Source organism: Anolis carolinensis, chromosome 2 (assembly GCF_035594765.1).
Source record: "Anolis carolinensis isolate JA03-04 chromosome 2, rAnoCar3.1.pri, whole genome shotgun sequence".
Taxonomy (NCBI): Eukaryota; Metazoa; Chordata; class Lepidosauria; order Squamata; family Dactyloidae; genus Anolis; species Anolis carolinensis.
Window position 1 is genome coordinate 268,900,689 of NC_085842.1, and position 7,050 is coordinate 268,907,738.

General features: G+C 44.7%; 1 protein-coding gene across 1 annotated transcript in view; it reads left to right on the forward strand.

Annotated features, from left to right (window-relative positions):
• The window catches only part of tmem232 (transmembrane protein 232), a 168,197-nt gene that overhangs the window by 47,440 nt on the left and 113,707 nt on the right, over positions 1-7,050 (forward strand). The gene's annotated exons all lie outside the window — the stretch shown is intronic.

Consider the following 7,050-nt stretch of genomic DNA (forward strand, 5'->3'; position numbering starts at 1 on the left):
AGTAAGGCCAACGTAGGGGCCGCCGGAATGGTTGAACAAGGAATAAAATGAGCCAGTTTGCTAAATAAATCCACCACCACCCAGATACAAGTATAACCCCCAGACTTAGGCAAATCTGAAATAAAATCCATGGAAATGATTTGCCATGGCCTCTCCGGAACAGGTAGAGACGACAACAACCCTCTAGGGCGCCCAACAGGCGTCTTACTCTGCTGGCAAACAGCGCAGCTGTCACAAAAGCGCAGAATGTCTTGCCGCATCTTTGGCCACCAGTAGCTCCTGGTGATAAGCTGTACGGTCTTGAACCTGCCAAAGTGCCCAGCCATGGGTTCGTCATGGTGGGCTCTAATCACCTCCAACCTGAGGGCCCCCACTGGTACGTAGACCTGCCCCCTGCGTACCAATACTCCGTCTTGATCTTGTAGATGCGGCAGTATTGTACGGTTACCTGCTGATAGCAACATCAGTTGCTCCTGAGTCCACACATCATCCCTCTGAGCCTCAAGGATCTGGTCATGTAACCCGAGCTCATTGTCTACAACACATAGAGAGGCAGTAGGCAAGATGGTCTGACATACTACCTGCTCATTGGTCTTAAACTCCGGCTTGCGGGATAAAGCATCGGCCCGCAAGTTTGCCTTCCCCTCCACGAACTGCACCTTGAAGTTAAACCTGGAGAAAAACAAAGCCCATCGGATTTGACGCTGGTTTAACTTCTTTGCTGTTTGTAAGTGCTCTAAATTCTTGTGATCAGATCTGACCACGATCTGGTGCCGTGCCCCTTCAAGCCAGTGCCGCCACACCTCAAACGCCACCTTAATCGCCAACAACTCCTTCTCCCATATGGTATAGTTCTGCTCGAAGGGTGTTAGTTGCCGCGAGTAAAAACCACAGGGACGCAAGGTCCCTGAGGAATCCTTCTGAGACAATACAGCCCCCAACGCGTAGCTAGAAGCGTCCGCTTCTACCACGAACGGTTTGTCAACATCAGGATGTGTCAGTATGTTGTCCGATTGAAAACTAGACTTAAGTTGTAGAAACGCATCGTGAGCTTCCCGCCCCCACACAAATGGCTGTTTCTTACGCAGGAGCTGCGTCAAAGGTACCGTGAGCTTTGCAAAATTCGGAATAAACTCCCGGTAGTAATTAGCGAAACCTAAGAACCTTTGTACATCCTTCTTAGTCTTTAGCTCCTGCCATGAGTTAACGGCGTCGACCTTATGTGGATCCATTTTAAGTTCCCTACCTGACACTACATGACCTAGGAACTCCACTTCAGGCACATGAAAGACGCACTTGGAAGCCTTGGCGAAAAGCCCATTAGCCCGCAGACGGTGCAGAACCTGCTTGACATGTTGACGATGTTCTTTCTCGTCCTTAGAAAAAATCAAGATATCATCCAAATAAATCACTAAAAATTGGTCAATTAGGTCCCTGAACACATCGTTCATGAACCTCTGGAAGACCGCAGGAGCGTTGCAAAGTCCGAAAGGCATGACTCGGAACTCGTGGCATCCGAAACACGTGTTAAATGCCGTCTTCCATTCATCCCCTTCCCGTATACGGATTAAGTTATATGCCCCCCGCAGGTCAAGCTTGGTAAAAACCTTAGCCCCTTGCACCCTTGATAATAGTTCCGAGATTAAAGGTAGCGGGTACCTATCCCGAATGGTGTATTTGTTTAGGATCCGATAGTCGCAGACCAGCCTAAGTTCCCCAGTCTTTTTGGCTACAAAGAATACTGGTGCCGCAGTTGGAGAGCTAGATGGGCGAATAAACCCCTTGGCTAAATTTTCATCTAGAAACTCCCTCAAAGCTTGCCTTTCCGGTACAGTCAAGGCATACAGCCTTCCTGCTGGCAATTTCGCACCTTCTGCTAACTTGATAGCGCAATCATATGGCCTGTGCGGTGGTAATTTGTCCGCTTCTCTTTTACAAAATACATCAGAGAACTCCCCATACTCAGCAGGCACTCCCTCCATATCAGATTGAGTAACATTCAGAGTGCAACAATCCTGCCTCTTTAAGGTCACTTTACGTGTCGCCCAATCTACTTGTGGGTTTACTACAGCTAGCCAATCCATCCCCAGGATCACATCATATCTAGGCAAACTCGTAATATCCCACACAAACGTTCCCGTTACTCCCTGCACCTCCCACATTACTGCTGAGGTTTCATGGTTAACCACCCCAGTCTCCAGCAGTCTCCCATCTGCTCCTTCCACCCACACGTCGCATGCCTTGCGCACTCTAGGAATGCCATGCTTCTTAGCAAACTCAATATCTACATAAGAGACCGTAGCCCCTGAGTCCAGCAGTGCCAAAGTAGAAACAAGTTCCCTTCCCCCAACAGATAATGTAATGGGTACGAAAACATGCTTCCTCCCCTCAGTTGACTGCTTGAGGAGCCCTAGTGCGTTGGACTCACGTCGCACTAGGGCTGGCCTTTTCCCGAAAGCTGAGAAGGTTTCACATTACAGTTTTTGGCAAAATGCCCCGCATTCCCACAGTACAAACACAACCCCAGCTGCCTCCTACGGCTCCTTTCCTCTGTAGACAGCTTTTTAAAGACCCCAAGCTCCATAGGCTCTTCCCCCATCACCACAGGTGCCCTGGTAATATGCATGGGTGGCGCACACATTGCTTTCGAGTGTTTACGAGCCTCGAACCTTGCGTCTAAACGCAGCACCTTAGCTACTAAGGCGTCCCAATTTTCAGCCGGCTCCAAGCGTGCTAATTCATCCTGGAGCATATCACTTAACCCGGCAGTAAATAAAAGCATGAATGCATTTTCCCCCCAATCCAGCTGGTGGCGATACAAGTTAAACTTATTTAAGTAATCCAAAACAGTCCCCTTTCCCTGTTTCAACCGATACAGAGCCCACCCAGCATTCTCCGTGCGGAGAGGATCCCCAAAAGTGTCAGTTAATAACTTTTTGAAATTATTCAAATTGTCCTTGACTGGGTCATTTCCCAAAATTAAATTAGTGGCCCATTGTCCTGCGGGACCGGTCAACAAACTCAAAATAAATGCCACCTTGCTAGTGTCTGTAGGAAAAGCATGAGCACTGAGCTGGGAAAAATAAAGCTCCACTTGTGCCAAAAAGGTTGGCAACTTGCACCTGGTTCCGTCAAAGCGTTCAGGAGTCAAAACATGTCCTTTCACAGCATGAGCTGCTTGGCTGACGGTAAAAGCCGTTTGTAATTGGTCAAATTTGGCCCTTAACTCCTCCATCGTCTTCCTGACGGGTTTATTGCTGCAATAAACTTTTTATGGCGTTGGGCAATCTGTCAAGGACAGAACGCCACAAGGTTCAAGATAACAGAGTTTATTGGATTACAGAACTCAAAAATGCCCGTAAAATACAAGGGCCAGGCAGTATTAGCCTTTAGGAGCAAAAAGGGGCAAGGAAAAACGTTCAAAAGATAAACCGGATTAAACCGGAGTTTAATCCGGGTAAAAACAAACTGCTTGCTTCAGCCTGGGGATAAACAAAACAAAAGCCGAGGAACAAAAGATACAAAAGAATGCAACTAATTGGCAGCAGATTCCTCTCTGCTGCCAACACTGTGCTTAGAGTAACTTGCGTCGCTCCCACACACACAGCAGACAGGATTTCCAACACGAACAGATCAGCCAAGGATTGTAGCAGTAGAGTAGACCCAGTTCCTTTCCGTAGATCAAAGCCAGAAGCAGACGTTTGTAGATTCCAAGTCCAAGAAGGGGGGAAGACAAGCCGTGGTCAGTTCAGTCCGAGTTTTCAAAACAGGAGATGGCGTCCGTCAAGAAGACGACGGAAGGTCAAGCTAATAAGAGTAAGCACAGGTTTGCACAAACAAATGCCCACACAATTCCTCCCGCCGTCTGACCCTGAATTCCAAAACAACTTACGTCTCAGCACAGGAAAACACACCAGTCTTCAGGAAAGCGTCCCACACAGATCCCAAGCGTTCGTCCAGATTACCTTGCCCAACGCAATTTGCAATTGCTCCCAAGCCCCATTTTATGCCAGTTACAAATCCTCATCACTGTCAGCTGTCCTCCTTAACCCGGGCGTTTCCTCATCACTTTCCTCATCAGAGCTGGAACTCCTCTGACTACGCCCCACAGCATCTCCAGCTGTGGATCCCGTCCCATCCCTCCAGCTAAGCCATGGGTCTAATCCTGAAGGTCCCCATTCATCTTCTATCCCATCATGACCAGTGGCACCCAATTCCTCCCTTACCCGAGTCCAATCCATCTCATCCTCCTCCGAGCTAACCAGCCCCTCCTCCATTCTCTCCGTAAACCCCTCAAAAGACTCTTCGTCAGATGGTGCTGCAAAAATGTCTCGCAGTCTTTTTCTTTCTCGCTCCTCGAGAGTATCTGACTCTCGAGGAGTCTTACGCCCACGTCTGTCAGTCACAGAGCCATGAGGCTCAATCATAACATGGACACTTTAGCTTTGTTTTTGGTTTTTTGGTTTTTTTTCTCTCTCTCTCCCTTTTTGATCCTTTTTTAATCACAGTTTTCCTACTTTCTATACAATCAAATGTTCTCACTCTTTTGATGTTAATTTACTCTATCTTATAAGGTAAAACTTCAATAAAATATATATATATTTTTAAAAAGCCCTGCTGGATCAAACCAACAGCCTGTTGATTGAACGTACTGTTTATGGTTTGGATACAAATCTCTGGTTTTAAAATTTACCCCCAAATGTTTGCATTGAGTAGGTTAAGGTGATCACCAGTGGTTAGTGTATTTGGTGTATTTCTTTCTAGAGTGCAGAACCATTTGGGCCTTGATATCCTTCCTCATACAGTGTCAGGCAGTGCACATTTGTGTGCAGTTGTGTGCCTGCATATGCACACACATCGGGATGGTGAGGCTCAAGATTGCTAGACCAGGATGGAAAGCTGCAACCTCAGCCCCATCAGGCTGGATCTACACTGCCATATAACCCAGTTTCAGGATGCAGATTAACTACATCAAACTGGATTGGATGAGTTCCCGCCGCTATGTAATTCAGCTCAGGGCATCCTGAAACTGGATTATATGGTAGTGTAGATCCAGTCTGACTTGATTCCACTCAAGATTGTCAAAGGGGAAGTGTGTGCTTTTGGATTGCTATGGAAAAGAGAGTTTTTTCCCTTTCTTTCAGCAACCTAAATTGGGATTTCTGAGAGAAATGTAGATGCCATTCCTTTTTTAAAAGATGAGGAAACTATTGGTGATCTAAACTAGGCTTGAGAAAGGTAAATCAGGATCAATGAGTTGATCTGATGACTCCAAGTCTGAGATACTGTTTATAGGTGGTTTGTCTTGTAAATAATTTTCCCTTTTGTTCTGAAAGGGAACTTCCCCATAAAGGATCAGGTTTATAATCTGGGTATAATATTGGATCCATTACTGTCACTAGACTAGTCACTTGGAATCCTTTTTATGGCTTCAGGTTAATACAACATTGCCCAGACAAAGGTAGCCTTGAACAGTTATTTGTATTCTGGTAAACACCACTTTTGATTATTGCAGCATGTAATACATTGTTCTGCCTATTATACATTTTGGAGAACTAAAGAAAGGCAACTGGACTATTTATCATAATACAGGGTGTTTCAAAAAGATTTCCCATTTGTAAGGTAATTGTTTGAATTTGTTTCTGGCTTAAAATGGCTTCAATATGGTAACTTATCAAACCATTTGTAACTTTTTGTATAACTTTAAACTTGTTGACATTGTAAAATATACTACTTTGACACTGGGTCCCTGATTTTGAAACACACTATATAACGACAGTACCTTGCCTTCTGCACTGACTCCTGCTCCATTTCTGGATTTAGTTTGAAGTGTTGGTTTTGTGTATTCATTTAAGAACTCCCTCACTAAAGACTAAAGAAATATGACATATATCTCCTTTGGATTTGCTTGTTTCAATCACTTCTGTGTCTGTCAGTTCCATTCTTTTTGGGAGATGCTTGTAACAATTTTTGAGATCTGTATTAGGTTCTGCCAAAGTTTTTTTATTTTTTATTTTTTGCTGAAGTAGTCCCGCTACCCAGTGTACAGTTTATCATGCAGAATTGCAATTTCACCCAGCCATTATGACTTCAAACTAAAGAAATAATTTTAAAAATGGGAGAAGAAAAGGGAACATACTGTTCTAACATGTCTTGGAGTTAAAAATCAGCCCACCTGAAGGTGAGACTTAAATATTGCAGCTGGTGAAAGAAATTGGCAGAGGAATAGTTTTGCTACAAAAGAAATATGATTTGCTTTTTAAAAATGCCTTAAGAACTTCAGCAACAAATATCTCCCTACATAGTACCTTATCTGCAGAAGCCCTTATTTAACATGACTGAAATTATCCTTCCCTGAAAGAAGTAGCTCAAAGCAGTTTGAGAAATGCAGAATGTTTAGAAACAACAAACAATTATTAGCAGGTACATGTTTAGCAATCTAAGCGCTATTGTCTTTTAGACACTCCTGATAAAGGAGTCACGATTGTGCCAAGCAGCAAGTTGAAAGATTATCCCTTCAACAACTGTGGTTTTAAGACAAATAACCATGCCTGGTGGTACTTGTCCTTATATACATTACTAAGATGCCAGAAACATTGGAGTTTAGCCTGAAGTTGAAGTTCAGATTCACTACAATGTTATCACCAACCCATCTGTCTCTGTGATAATATACTTGTTTTAGGACCTCTTAACACGGGCTAAATATCTGCGGTGGCATTTTTTTTTTGCAGTTTCGTCATGGAGCCTTCCAGCTCCCATCATACCAAAAAAGTACTTCTGGGGCAGCTCTGTGTCAAAAGTGCCAAAAAGACCCTGCTGCCACTGAAAAATAGTCAGCATATGACGGGAGGCTTCCCATCCTTCCATAGAGAAAAATGGGCTGAGCTAGCTTCCTGAGGCTTCCCCCTGTATGATGAGGTTGGGGAGAAACCAGGATGGTGCAGGGCACGAGGTGGCAGTTCTCTATGCCCCCTGGGTGGGCACAACCAAAGTTGACAGGATCTGTGGTGATCCTGGTGGCATGCGTGAGGTCATCCTTAAAGTCTTAGT